Source organism: Triticum aestivum, chromosome 2A (assembly GCF_018294505.1).
Source record: "Triticum aestivum cultivar Chinese Spring chromosome 2A, IWGSC CS RefSeq v2.1, whole genome shotgun sequence".
Classification (NCBI taxonomy): Eukaryota; Viridiplantae; Streptophyta; class Magnoliopsida; order Poales; family Poaceae; genus Triticum; species Triticum aestivum.
Window position 1 is genome coordinate 761,530,342 of NC_057797.1, and position 13,237 is coordinate 761,543,578.

At 44.7% G+C, this 13,237-nt stretch overlaps 1 pseudogene; it reads right to left on the bottom strand.

The window, feature by feature from the left end:
* Positions 1 to 6,509: 6,509 nt before the first annotated feature.
* LOC123186541 (probable alpha-glucosidase Os06g0675700) lies at positions 6,510 to 12,997 on the bottom strand (annotated as a pseudogene).
* Between the last annotated feature and the right edge of the window lie 240 nt (positions 12,998 to 13,237).

The window sequence follows — 13,237 nt, forward strand, 5'->3', positions numbered from 1 at the left end:
TGAAATTACTACGTTCCCCAACAGTGGCATCCGAGCCTGGTTTTATGCGTAGATGTCATATGCACGAGTAGAACACAAGTGAGTTGTGGGCAATATAAGTCATACTGCTTACCAGCATGTCATACTTTGGTTCGGTGGTATTGTTGGATGAAGCGGCCCGGACCGACATTACATGTACGCTTACGCGAGACTGGTTCTACCAACGTGCTTTGCACATAGGTGGCTGGCGGGTGTCAGTTACGTGGCTGCTACGGGCTTAGCAAGAACCGTTCTTACCTACACATCAAAAACCACAACGATAGTTTGTCAAGTTGATGATGTTTTAACCTTCGCAAGGACTGGGCGTAGCCACACTCGGTTCAACTAAAGTTGGAGAAACTGACACCCGCCAGCCACCTATGTGCAAAGCACGTCGGTAGAACCAGTCTCGCGTAAGCGTACGCGTAATGTCGGTCCGGGCCGCTTCATCCAACAATACGACCGAACCAAAGTATGACATGCTGGTAAGCAGTATGACTTATGTTGCCCACAACTCACTTCTGTTCTACTCGTGCATATGACATCTACGCATAAAACCAGGCTCGGATGCCACTATTGGGTAACGTAGTAATTTCAAAAAAATTCATACGCGCACACAAGATCATGGTGATGCATATCAAAGAGAGGGGAGAGTGTTGTCCACGTACCCTCGTAGACCGAAAGCGGAAGCGTTAGCACAACGCGGTTGATGTAGTTGTATGTCTTCACGATCCGACCGATCAAGTACCGAACGCACGACACCTCCGAGTTCAGCACACGTTCAGCCCGATGACGTCCCTCAAATTCCGATCCAGCCAAGTGTTGAGGAAGAGTTTCGTCACCACGACGGCGTGGTGACGATGATGATGTTCTACCGACGCAGGGCTTCGCTTAAGCACCGCTACAATATTATCGAGGTGGACTATGGTGGAGGGGGGCACCGCACACAGCTAAAAGATCAAACGATCAATTGTTGTGTCTCTAGGGTGCCCCTTGCCCCCGTATATAAAGGAGCAAGGGGGGAGGTGCGGCCGGCCAGGAGGGGCGCCCTAGGAGGAGTCCTACTCCCACCGGGACTAGGACTCCCTCCCATTTCCTTGTTGGATTAGGAGTGGAGGGGGAAAGAGGAGGGAGAGAGGAAGGAAAGGGGGGCCGCCACCCCCCTCTCCTTGTCCTATTTGGACTAGGGGGGAGGGGCGCGCGGACCTGCCCTGGCCGCCTCTCCTCTTCTCCACAAAGGCCCACTGAGGGAGTCCTGGATTAGGGGGTCTCCGGACAGCCGGACTATCTCCATTGGCCGGACTGTTAGACTATGAAGATACAAGATTGAAGACTTCGTCTTGTGTCCGGATGGGACTCTACTTGGCGTGGAAGGAAAGCTAGGCAATACATATATGGATATCTCCTCCTTTGTAACCGACCTTGTGTAACCCTAACCCTCTCCGGTGTCTATATAAACCGAAGGGTTTTAGTCCGTAGGACAACAATCACAACATACAATCATACCGTAGGCTAGCTTTTAGGGTTTAGCCTCTCTGATCTCGTGGTAGATCTACTCTTGTAACACCCATATCATCAATATTAATCAAGCGGGACGTAGAGTTTTACCTCCATCAAGAGGGCCCGAACCTGGGTAAAACTTCGTGTCCCTTGCCTCCTGTTACCATCAGGCCTAGACGCACAGTTCGGGACCCCCTACCCGAGATCCGCCGGTTTTGACACCGACACCCACTATGGCCCATTAAGCACCCGGGGGGTTCTGGTAACACCTCGGTACTCTAGTAAAATTCACCCGGAACACTTCCAATATCCAAATGTAGGCTTCCAATATATCAATCTTCATGTCTCAACCATTTCGAGACTCCTCGTCATGTCTGTGATCACATCTGGGACTCCGAACAACCTTCGGTACATCAAAACTCATAATATAACCGTCATTGAAACTTTAAGCGTGCGGACCCTACGGGTTTGAGAACTATGTAGACATGACCGAGACACATCTTTTGTCAATATCCAATAGCGGAACCTGGATGCTCATATTGGCTCCCACATATTCTACGAAGATCTTTATCGGTCAGACCGCATAACAACATACGTTGTTCCCTTTGTCATCGGTATGTTACTTGCCCGAGATTCGATCGTCGGTATCTCAATACCTAGTTCAATCTCATTACCGGCAAGTCTCTTTACTCATTCTGTAATACATCATCCCGCAACTAACTCATTAGTTGCAATGCTTGCAAGGCTTAAGTGATGTGCATTACTGAGAGGGCCCAGAGATACCTCTCCAACAATCGGAGTGACAAATCCTAATCTCGAAATACGCCAACCCAACAAGTACCTTCAGAGACACCTGTAGAGCACCTTTATAATCACCCAGTTACGTTGTGACGTTTGGTAGCACACAAAGCGTTCCTCCGGTAAACGGGAGTTGCATAATCTCATAGTCATAGGAACATGTATAAGTCATGAAGAAAGCAATAGCAGCGTACTAAACGATCGAGTGCTAAGCTAACGGAATGGGTCAAGTCAATCACATTATTCTCCTAATGATGTGATCCTGTTAATCAAATGACAACTCATGTCAATGGCAAGGAAACATAACCATCTTTGATCAACGAGCTAGTCAAGTAGAGGCATACTAGTGACACTCTGTTTGTCTATGTATTCACACAAATATTATGTTTCCGGTTAATACAATTCTAGCATGAATAATAAACATTTATCATGATATAAGGAAATAAATAATAACTTTATTATTGCCTCTAGGGCATATTACCTTCAAAACCATGGATTGTGTTCTTCTGGGCTATGCTTTTCATAGCATTGGCTATAGATTTTTGATAATAAAATCTGAGGTATCCGACATGCATGTTGGTACGATTATGGAGTCGAATGATGCAACTTTTTTTGAGGACATATTTCCTATGAAGTATGTGTCAAGTTCATCAAATTAGGAGATACCTACTCCATCTAGTGAGGAATTCGCTGTAATTCCAGAACCCACCATTGCGATGGAGCACGTTGAGAATCCTGTTGAGGGTGACAATGAAACTCCTGTAAGAAGTAAGAGACAGAGGACTGCAAAGTTCTTTGGTGATGATTTCATTGTTTACCTCGTAGATGACACACCCAAGACTATTTCACAAGCCTACGCATCTTCTGATGCCGACTACTAGAAGGAAGCTGTTCGTAGCGAGATTGATCCCATCTTAGCTAACGGAACCTGGGAGTTCACTGACCGTCCTTATGGGTGCAAACCTGTAGGATGTAAGTGGGTGTTCAAGAAGAAGTTTAGACCTGATGGTACGATTGAAAAGTACAAGGCACGGCTTGTGGCTAAGGGTTATACCCAAAAAGAAGGTGAGGGAGTCCTGGATTAGGGGGTCTCCGGACAACCGGATTATATCCTTTGGCCGGACTGTTGGACTATGAAGATACAAGATTGAAGACTTGGTCTCGTGTCCGGATGGGACTCTACTTAGCGTGGAAGGCAAGCTAGGCAATGTATATCTCCTCCTTTGTAACCGACCTTGTGTAACCCTAGCCCTTTCCGGTGTCTATATAAACCGGAGGGTTTTAGTCCGTAGGACAACATACAATCATACCATAGGCTAGCTTCTAGGGTTTAGTCTCTCCGATCTCGTGGTAGATAAACTCTTGTACTACCCATATCATCAATATTAATCAAGCAAGACGTAGGGTTTTACCTCCATCAAGAGGGCCCGAACCTGGGTAAAACATCATGTTCCCTGCCTCCTGTTACCATCCGCCTTAGACGCACAGTTCGGGACCCCCTACCCGAGATCCGCCGGTTTTGACACAGACAGAAGGTGAAGACTTCTTTGATACTTACTCACATGTGGCTAGACTGACCACTATTCGGGTGCTACTATCACTAGCTGCTTCACATGGTCTTCTCGTTCATCAAATGGACATTAAGACGGATTCCTCAATGGAGAGTTGAAGGAGGAAATTTACGTGGATAAGCCAGATGGTTTTGTAGTACCTGGTCAGGAAGGAAAGGTGTGCAAGATATTTAAGTCTTTGTAGTACGGCTTATTTGGATTAAATCTCATAGTAACTTGCTCATATTTTCAACATATACTATTGCTCACATCATTAACCAATTTTGCGAAGCTTCGGGTCAAACTCCCAACTGGAAAAAATCATCAATCTTATTTAGGAGGAATACAGACAACGACCTTAGAAGTTATATAAAAATATATTTCCTTTTCTGGATATCGATCTTAACACTATTCATCTAGTACATCCTCTTATTCTTCCGGGTAGGAATATGGCAACAACTTATAGCTTTATTATTAATAAGTTTAAATCCAAACTTAACATTTGCAAGGCTAGTAGGCTCTCTCATGCAGGAAGGCTTACTCTTATCAAATCGGTCTTTGCTTCCTTGCCGGTTTACTATATGTCCAATATCCTCTTAAGCAAGTCCATCATAAAAAAACTCACTTCCATTGTTAGAAAATTTTTGTGGACGGGAATTCAAAAGGATGACAAGGCAAAGCCTATTTTCTTTAGAGCTTGGGATGATATTTGTAGACCTATGCATAAAGGAGGATTGAGCTTTAGGAATTTAGCCATTATGAACGAATCCTTGATTACTAATATGGCTTGGAATATCATTAATAATCCCTCCCCTTTAATTGCTAAGGTTCATAAAGCAAAATATTTTCGTAACTCTACCATATGGAAACATAATATTTATTCCCCCAAATCTGCATTCTGGACCTCCTTTATTAAAGTTCTTCCTGATATTATTAATTTTTGTAACATAAAAATTGCTAAAGGAAACACTTCCATCTGAGACAATCCTTGGTGCAAAAGATGGGAAAAAAATTATGATCATCTCAAGCCCAACCTAGATGGTCCTTGAACAAACATCATTAGTCATCTTTGGAAACCTAATTCTGAAGTTTCGGATGAAGATAAGGTCAGTGCCTATTTTGATGATACTTTTAAAATGATGTTTTAAATACTCCTGTCATAAATGCTGAGCTTGATGATACCTTGTCCTGGATTCACACTCCAAATGCAAAATGTACTACTAAAAGTGCTTACAAAGTTTTGATGCAGGATACCCAGGATAATGCGATGAACCAAAGACCTATTGTGAACAACCAGGAGATAGCTATTCTTAACTAGGTTCGGAAAAAAAACTTTGTCTCCTAGAGTTAAAACATTTGCTTGGAGACTTATTAGAAGAGCTATTGCTTCAGGGTTAAGAGTTTCTAGATTTTCAACACATATAAAGAAAGAATGTTGTAGGTGTGGCCAGGTTGAATCGGATATGTTTCTGTTCTTTTTATGCAATTTCTCTAAATCGGTTTGGTTGAAATTAGGCTTTAAATCGGATATGGTAGATCATAGCTTATATCCTTCGGATGTCATCAACTTCATTTTTTCTAGCCTTCACCTAGATTTAAGCTCAGAGATCATCTTTACTACTTTGTGGAATATTTGGAAAGCTAGAAGTGATCTTCTATTGAATAAGAAAAATTGGAGTCCAATTTTGGTTATATACGCTACCAAATCGATGCTTAATGCAGGTGCATATTGGAGGATGAGTTGGAAGATAAGAGGATTGCTAATATGGAAGCCAATAGCAATGATATTGACAGGAAGCTGAATTTTCATCATGCATGTTTCATAGCATATATTGATGCTACATACAATCCTATAGTTAGCCAAGATAAAGCATCTTTCGGAGTATTTCTACGGGACGAATCAAGGAATCATTCCATATTTATTCAAGTTATTGCTAGGAATGTTTGTTTTGTTCAGCAGGCTGAAGCACTTGGGCTTCTTCTGGCGGCTGAAACTGTCAAGTATTTGAATTGGAGCTCTGTCTATTTCCTATCTGACCGCAGGACATCAGTGGAGGCGGTGAAAGCAAAGGATCTGATTCAAAATCCTGGACACTGGAACTTACGACCCACTCTTGCTGATTTCTTCAATCTTGTTTCTGGTCTTGCTTGTTACAGGATTGAGCACATTCCAAGGATCAACAATCTGATTGCTCATAATCTTGCAAAAAGGGCATATTTTTCTAAATCTCCTTCTAGTTATAGCTTTCTTTGCAGTAAAGGAGCAGGATGTGACTAAAAAATGGCTCTTGAGGCCATTTCTTTTCCTAGAGGGAACTTGATCGCTGTACATTGTCTTGGATGCTAATAATAAAATCTGGAACCCTCTTTTGAGGGTTGTTGTTTGCCAAAAAAAATCCCCTAAAAAAAGGTGAAGGAGCAATTTCAGATCAAGATGGAACTTGTGATTAACCGTCTTAGGGAGTTAGTTAAATATATACGGATTTGCTTCTCTGAGATGAGTGGAAGATGGTAGATAAACGACCAAGGACAATAAATAATGTAAGATGTTTAGAAATCTCAAACCATAACAAAATTCAAATTTCTCAAAACTTTTATTCAGAACTTCAGACATACAATAATTATGCAAGAATGGTATCAATGTTAATGGGACATGACGACCTTGATCTGGAACTCCTTTCCAATGGCCAGCGACAGGCCACTGACGCTAAACGCTCCACTCGTCCGGGACTTGGTGCGGGCTGCCTTGAGCTCAACGTTGTTCACATAGATAGTGAACCCTTTTGCTGGCGACTGGAGCCCCATAAAGACCACGTTGCCGATGACCTGCGCCCGACTCGGCGCGTATGAGTTCTGCACCACATGGGAACTCACCGTGGTCGTGATGATACCCTCGCTCTCCTCCGTGCTGCAGCTAAATTTCACCAGGGTCCACTTGCCTCCCACCCCGCCCATCTCCATGGACTCGCCGTCATCCAAGAATAGCTCCCCACTGGCTGTGCCGTTCTCCGTGAGCGCCACAAGGAGGTGAAACTCGCCTTGCCGTGCGGCAGACATGGTCAGCGCCGGCTGCTGCAATGGTAGGATGTTGCCGCCGGCCAGGTGCACGTTAGCCGAGTCCACTGGCGCCTGAAGTGTAACACGCTTGCCGGTCCGTGTGGCGACGGTGAGGGGGTAGTTGTGGTCATAGAGACTAAACCACCGGCCCGCCGGGAAATAGGCGTCGACGGTGGTGGCACCCGGCTGTAGCACCGGAGATACAAGCACGCCGCGCCCGAGCAGGAACTGCTTGTCCACGCCGTAGGTGTCGGCGTCCTGCGGGTAGGAGAAGAAGAGCGGGCGGGCGATGGGCGCCCCTGTTGTGTGCGCCTCGTACATGAGCGTGTACATGTAGGGGAGCATCCGGTACCGCGTCCCGAACGCTTTCCTCGCCGACTGCGCCGTCGACTCCCACACATAGAGCTCTCGTCATTCGGTGGTTCTCTCCGTGTGCGCCCTCGCGAACGGGTAGAATGCACCGAGCTGGATCCAGCGGCTGCAGAGCTCCTGGCTTGTGTTACCCCTGAAGCCGCATAGGTCGGCGCCGACCATGGGGATGCCAAAGAGGCCAAAGCTGAGCATAGTGTTGATGGAGTTGGCAAGCTCGTCCCACCGCGCGGAATTGTCGCCGGTCCAGTGCGCCGCGTACCGTCCCGCTCCGGGGAAGGTGGAGCGGCTGAGCACGAAGGGGCGGCGTGCCGTGTCCTTGAGCAGTGCGGCATGCGTGGCACGTGCCTGGAAGAGGCCGAAGAGGTTGTGCGCGTCGTACTCGGACACGCCATTGTAGTGCACAGTGGAGACCGGCACGGTTTGGTTGTTGAGGGGACGATGCGTGCCGGAATTGTTGATGTGGTATGGTGGGTCGTCCAGCGCGTTGAGCGGCTGCCAGGCCCCGAAGTTGGAGGGCTCGTTCATGTCGCACCACAGCCCGTCTACGGGGATGGTCCGCCGGAACTTGGAGATCTTCTGCGCCCAGTACTCCACGGCGCGTGGGTTGATGAAGTCCGGGAAGTACACCTCGCCTGGCCACACCCTACCCACCACGTTGGTGCCGTTTCTCTTGAGGAAAAAGTCCTCGTTAGGCGTTGCTTGTCTTTTGATCTCCGGGTCTATGATGACCACATACTTTTGGCCGTTGCTGTGGAGCCGGTCGACGAACGGCCGGAGACGGCTCGCCGGGAAGTTGATCGGATCCAGCGTGAAATCCTGGCCGCCGTCCATGTAGTCGATGTCTGACCAGATCCCCTCCAGTGGGATCTTGGCCTTGGCGTAGCCGGCGACCACCTCCTCCAGATCAGCCACATTCTTGTAGCCATACCTGCACTGGTGGAACCCGAATGACCAGTATGGCATGGGGGCAGGGCGGCCGATGAACTGGGTGTATTGGTCAACCACGGCAAGCGGGGAGGGGCCGGTGAAGAAGTAGAAGTCGAGCACGCCACCGATCACCTTGTAGGTGACGTAGGACCCGCCATACAGTATGTCCATGCCATTGCTGTTGAGGAGGAGCACGCCATGCGCATTGCCGCCAGGGCGCACATCCATGTAGAATGGGTGCGAGCAGTGGCGGAGCCAGCGTTGAACCATTGGGTTCAGATGAACCCAATGAGATTCGCTACCTACGTGCATGTCATGTACGACATATAAGGCCTGACCCCAATAAAAAATTAAGTCTGACCCCATTAAGCTGCTAACGCCACATGATTAGACAAATAAAAGGCCCAAAAGCCCAGGCATCTTCGTTACTAGTCCTAGATCAATACATGTACGACATCTAAAAAAAGAAGATCAATCAATACCTGTACGAGGAATACACGGACGGCAGCCGCACGCCTCGTAGCTTTCCAACTCGCCTCGCCTCTCTCTCCGCCGCCTCGCCTCATCTCGACGCCGACGCCCGACGGCAAATAGTGTCGAAGCGCTCCGCTCAACTGCAGTCCAATTCAAGGCAGTAATATCACCTCCACATCTCTTCCCTCCGTACGTTCTACCCAATCTAAATCTAATAGCCTAGTACGGGAGCTTTTTGCCCTAATTTTCTAATTCTTATTTTCATGGACTTTCATTGATGCAGGCTATGGAAAGATATTTTTCCAAGAAGAGAAGTCGATCACCTGACCCAGATAATGATGGGGGGACATCGAGGTCACCCATCAGATGTAAGCAAACTGCATCAAATGTCGCTGCAAGTAGTCTCCCAAAGCCTTCTATCCATAAAGAGATTAATTTAGATGAATTGCCCTACGATCCGGCTGATCGGAAGAGAATTTCGGAGTACACAAGAAATCCTAAGAAACAAGATGAGATTAGGCGACGATATTTAACAAGGGGACCTTACAGGCCGCCGTCTACTTTTGTTTATCCACACAGGGACATTGGAGATACACAACGAAGATTTAATCCAGAGTGGTTTAAAGATTATGGTCGTTGGCTTGAGTATAGTGATAAGGTGCATAAGGCCTTTTGTTTATGTTGTTATCTTTTCAGAGATAATAATGAGGGACAAGCTGGGAGTGATGCATTTGGAATTAATGGTTGGAACGGTTGGAACAAGAAAAGTAGGCTGGATACCCACGAGGGTAAAGGTAATGTTAACAGCTTTCATAATGTAGCAGTAAAACGGTGTGATGCTTTGATGAATCAAGATCAATCAATTCGGGTAGCTCTCGATAAGCAAACTGATCTTACAAAAAAGCAAAATCGAATTCGGCTTAATGCTTCAATTGATTCTGTTAGATACTTGTTGCATCAAGGCTTAGCTTTCCGAGGCCATGACGAAACAGAAGAGTCAAAAAATAAGGGAAACTTTCGAGAGTTGGTAAAAACTTTGGCAAATCAAAATGATGATATACGAAAAGTAGTTCTTGAGAATGCTCCACAAAATTGCAAGTGGGTATGTGGAGATATTCAGAAGGAAATTGCCAACTATTTTGCCAAGGTAACATCATCGTTAAATTATATTTCCTACTATTTTTTGTTGTCTTACAAGTTACACTAATCTCTAATGATGCCCTTATTGTTTTGCACAGATAACTTTGAATTCTATTATCGAAGAAATTGGAGGTGATGTGTTTAGTTTGTTGATTGACGAAGCTGCTGATGTGTCTGACAAAGAGCAAATGGCAGTTGTTTTGAGATATCTTAGCAAGCGTGGATTTATCATTGAACGATTAGTTGGAGTAGTACATGTGCAAGAAACATCGGCAATATGTCTTCAGGCCGCACTTCAAAAATTATTCACCGATCTTGGTTTAAGCATAAAACAAGTCAGAGGACAATGTTATGACGGGGCTAGCAATATGCGCGGCGAGTTCAATGGATTGAAAGCAAAGATTTTGCAAGAGAATAAATCAGCCTATTATGTGCATTGTTTTGCTCACCAACTCCAGTTGGTTATTGTAGCTGTAGCAAAGAAGCATGAAGATATTTCAGATTTTTTCTACATGATCTCCATTTTATTTAATGTGGTTGGAGCTTCTTGCAAAAGAAAGGACATGATTAGAGAGAAACATCGAGAGGATGTAATAAAAGCCATAGGTAGTGGGCAGATTAGCACTGGCAGAGGGTTAAATCAAGATCAAACTCTTCAGAGAGCTGGTGACACTCGTTGGGGCTCACACTACAGAACTCTCTCAAGTCTAGTGAAGTTGTTCCCTGCAGTCATGTCTGTTCTGAAATATGTGGAGAAAGAAGGTAAAAATGAAAAGAAAAGTCAGGCGCGTGGTCTTGTAGCATATTTTGAGACCTTTGATTTTGTGTTTTATTTGCACATGATGCTGCATATATTAGGAAATGCAAATACTTTGTCACATTCTTTACAAAAGAAGGATCAAGACATCCTAAATGCCATGTCATGTGTCAAGTCCACAAGGAATGAGCTACAAGAACTAAGGGAGAATGGATGGGACTCACTGATACAGAAGACATATTCATTTTGTGAAGAACATCACATTGAGAAGGCGGACATGCAGGAGCAATATATCAATCGACACAAACCAAGACAAAAAACTAATAAGACAAACCTCCAGCATTACCGAGTAGAGTGTCTTAATTATGTTATTGACTGGCAACTTCAAGAGTTTGATGACCGTTTCAATGAGGTAAATTCTGCATTACTTGGTCACATGGCTTCTTTCAACCCAAACGATGGATTTGTTGCTTTTAACTTGGATAGCTTAGTGAAGCTAGCTGAGTTTTATCCAGATGATTTTGATTCAAAAAAAATGGATGATCTTGGTCCTGAACTGCGCACTTACATTGATAATGTGCGAGCGGATGAAAGGTTTGCTAATTTGGACGGGATTGCTGATCTTGCGAAGTTAATGGTGCAGACAAATAAACATGTTACTTTTCCCTTGGTCTATCATCTTCTAAAGTTAGTATTGATATTACCAGTTGCAACAGCATCCGTGGAGAGATGCTTTTCAGCTATGAATGTTGTCAAGAAAAAGTTGCGCAACAAAATTGGTGATCAGTTCATGAGTGATTGTCTAATTTGCTATGTGGAGAAAGAGATGTTTTCTCCCATTAGTAATGATGCTGTGTTTGATCTTTTTAAGGCGATAAAAGATCGAAAAGGGAAGCTCTAAATGTGAGTGACTTTACATGATTCTTTCACATGATATCACTTTTATTTTAAACTTGCCAAACTAACTTGTTATTTTCTTCACTGTTTTCAGAAAGATGAGAAGTTGGCTCTAAAGTATGAAGTTTATTTTGGTACTACTTTTATCTATAATATGTAAGCAAATGATTTTATAATTTCATCCGGTCGGTATGTTATGCACTCTTATTTTTTTGAAGTGACAAATATGTGTGATAAGTGATATCATATTCATTGTGCTTTCTTTGACTGATATAATCTCGTTGCAATTTGTCACAGAATAGGACTAAGTTCATTAAAAAAAATCACAACTAGTTAGTGAATGAACCCATTGGCGAAAATTTCTGGCTCCGCCCCTGGGTGCGAGCCGTAGAGGTTAAGGTCCAGTTGGTCTGACCTCTCCAGGTCCTCGTTCCACAGCGTGAACGTGTCATTGGGCTGGAGCCGGAACGTCCGTTTCGTGTGCTCGCCGAACCCGTACAATGATGCCCGCCCGGCTGGAAGCGCCGTCGTCACCTCCAAGTACCTGCATTTCCAATTGTCATGCATGCCCATCGATCACTTGGCTAGCTACTCGCTAATATACATACTGCTCCTACCACACATCACACTTGTACTCACTGCTTGCCATAAAACAGACCCCTAAGTTTTGTATTAACTCAACGTTTCATAGGTTAGGTCAAGTTTATTTGTAGAAATATTTAAAGATTTATTGTATCAAATAAATATATTGTCAAAAATTACATATTTCATGATGCATATATATTTTTTCTATAGAAAAACTTGGTTAAACTTTAAAAATTATGACTTGATCTATTTTGAGAAAACAAAGGAGTATTATTTATTACGTACCGGTCCTTGAAAATGAGGGTTGCAGAAGTGTCGAAGAGGATGTCACCGGTGGAGCGGCGGGAGACGGTGAAGCGGAACGGTTTGGTGTGGATGGAGAAGGTCAGGTCCGAAGACACCTTGGAGATGGTGGCGCTGCTTGGCAAGGTGGCATTGTCCATGCCTGGCGATCCGAGCAGAACGTCATCCGACACTAATGTTGGCCGCGGGATGATGTCTTGGGGGACCTCCCATCGTGGATGGTCGGCGTCGGTGATGCGCACGTGGAGTCGGCTATCCGTCTCTAGGCTGTACCATCATGTTAATATTAAATCGGTTTAGCTTAGGGTGTATGGATCAATATATGAAGAACAGTGCGACACATACTGTCTATGATACTTTAGAAAAAGTATAGATAAGGTGATGAATTAAACTTCCGGATCAGGATAAAGATCAGGAAAACTTGCCTTGCAGTTAGGTCGAGCGACTTGACATCAGGCCCGAACTCCGTCGTCCCGCCTTCAAGTTTCAGATTAGCCGATAATAGGTTCTGCGTCCTGACGACCGACTCGACGTCATAGCCTGCACTGCAACGATGGAGGAGGCAGATGAGGAAGGTGAGGAGCCTTAGAAGATCACCAGACGACTTGACAATCGCCATTAGATAAATAGGAAGGTGTGCCACACAAGTGTGTGTCAACAACTATTGGACGCTTGGTTTTATATAGATTAGTCGTCCTCCCCAATGCTTGGAAAGTTTTAAAAATGTGCCTAAGATTACCTTTGGATAGGTAGTACTTCAAAGTTAAGACTTATCGCTTTTTCCATACGAGGAAGTATATTAATATATGCTTAAGAAATGGTAAATAAGGAAGATAATTAAAGCGAAAAATGTGAATTG